The 1,938-nt window shown below is 37.3% G+C and overlaps 1 long non-coding RNA gene across 1 annotated transcript in view; it reads left to right on the top strand.

Annotated features, from left to right (window-relative positions):
• The first annotated feature begins 688 nt into the window (after nt 1-688).
• LOC106101770 overlaps nt 689-1,938 on the top strand; it is a 2,294-nt gene continuing 1,044 nt past the window's right edge. The window contains exons 1-2 of the long non-coding RNA XR_001225539.1: nt 689-836; nt 1,124-1,256. This is a non-coding gene — a long non-coding RNA (uncharacterized LOC106101770). The remainder of the gene's footprint in view (nt 837-1,123; nt 1,257-1,938) is intronic.

Raw genomic sequence — 1,938 nt, 5'->3', positions numbered from 1 at the left:
TAAATTATTATGAATATTTAAGGGTAATGACGTATTACTTGACAGGAAATTTCAATATTCTCTATGTTACTTTTATGAGTTAAAATAGACAAGTAAATCTGACCGCAACAGGATACGAGTTACTATACCGTATTAGGTTATTAAACGACATATTTCCGCAATAGACTTCCGATACATGTTAATAGACGAGGTTATTAAATTTTATTACAAAATAAAAAATATCTCAGATAAAACAATATCAAATGCGGTTCTTGAAAAATAGATATATGCCGACTACACTTTTCAGAAACTATATCAAATCTATCTAAACAAACTTATCTTTATAAGGCTCTTATCACTTATTTCAAAATTTAATTTGATGTAATGATTGTGTCGATTAAAATGCTAAAACTTTTACAGCCTTACAAATAAACACGATATAAAGTTAAACATAGCAAAATTTGTACTAATATTTGCTTATACTCAGTTTATTCCTAAGGTTAACTTTATAAAAATAAATAAATAAAATAAAACACTTTTATTTTTATACCGCGTTTATTTTTAAGGCTATTAAACTATATTGTTAACTAGTGTCATGTATGAATCTTATATCTATTGAATTCCGCTATACATGCGTAAATAAACCTCCTGATAAACCTTCTTCTCTCGTTCACCACTCCTTATAAAGTAAATTATTTTCCAGGGTCTCGTCGTCGCGCCGGCGGTAGGGCTGCGGCGCTCCGTCGGGCGCCTTCGGACTCTGACTGCTCGGGCGAGACCGCCTCGCTGTCCGCGGACAGTGCAGAGCGCGCGCCCCGGGCTCCGCCCCAGCCCGCACGACAGACCAAGTCTAGAGGGTGAGTAATTTTGGTTTTGATTCGTATATCCGAGTTGTGAAGAGTACACCTGGTAGACCTAGAAAGAGTTGCATGGATTGCGTGAAATGTGACATGATTAAGGGAGTGATGACTGAGATGACGGATGATAGAGTTATCTGTTGTGCTGACCCTACAAGAGTAGAATAGGGGGGGACAATGATGACTTGTAGATCTTTCAATGTAGTATTCAACGATTTCAAATGAAATTTTGTAAGCAACTAGTACCTGTCAATTACGTAAATAAGGAATTTTGGTCCTCAACACAGAAGTCGTCGTCGCGGTAGCGAATGGGAGGTTCTAGAAGGACTTAAAGATGGCCAGCGGTTTGAAAAGCGACCCGAAGTCTTCAACGGCTATCTGCATAAGAAAAGGAAATGGCCGCTGAAAGGATGGCACAAGGTATGTTTTGATCCAGGCCTTTTGGGCATCTCAAATAGCGGCATTAGTAGGCTATGGAACGGCCATAAGTGGTAAATCAAGACCACACAGCAAAATTAACAGCCTGTCCCACCACTGATAGAGGCTCAGATAGCTTAAAAATGACGTCACTGTCAGATCAAAATTCGATATTTCCATCAACTTTTTACACGTTGGATTGATATCTGACAATTTACAATTTGGTAGGACAGGCCCTAAGTCTGTGATGAAATAATTTTGAGTCTTGTCTCATTAATTTGTGCCGATAACTAAATTCTAGTCTCTATATCCCTTCGATAAAGGAAATGTCGTATGAAAAAGCGAAATATCTTTTTTCTAAGTGTCTCACCAGTAAGTATAGGCAACGAATTTGCAATTGCTAATGTCTATGGGTAATATGATAATTTAGAGAATTCAGATGGTCGCTAGCATGCCATCTAATAATGAAGAAATCTTTATATTTTAACCCAGATATGATATACTAGCTTTCGCCCGCGACTTCGTCCGCGTGGAATTAAAAAAAAACAAACGTGAGTAGCCTATGTGTTCGTCCAGACTATCTTCTACGTCTATACCTAATTTCATCGAGGTCTGTGCAGCGGTTTAGACTACAAATTCTTACAAAAATCCATCCATTTAAACTTTCGAATTTTTAATATTAGTA

Source organism: Papilio polytes, unplaced genomic scaffold (genome assembly GCF_000836215.1).
Source record: "Papilio polytes unplaced genomic scaffold, Ppol_1.0 DF823943.1, whole genome shotgun sequence".
NCBI lineage: Eukaryota > Metazoa > Arthropoda > Insecta > Lepidoptera > Papilionidae > Papilio > Papilio polytes.
The sequence above is the reverse complement of the archived record's forward strand: the minus strand, read 5'-3'. Positions and strand labels throughout refer to the sequence as shown.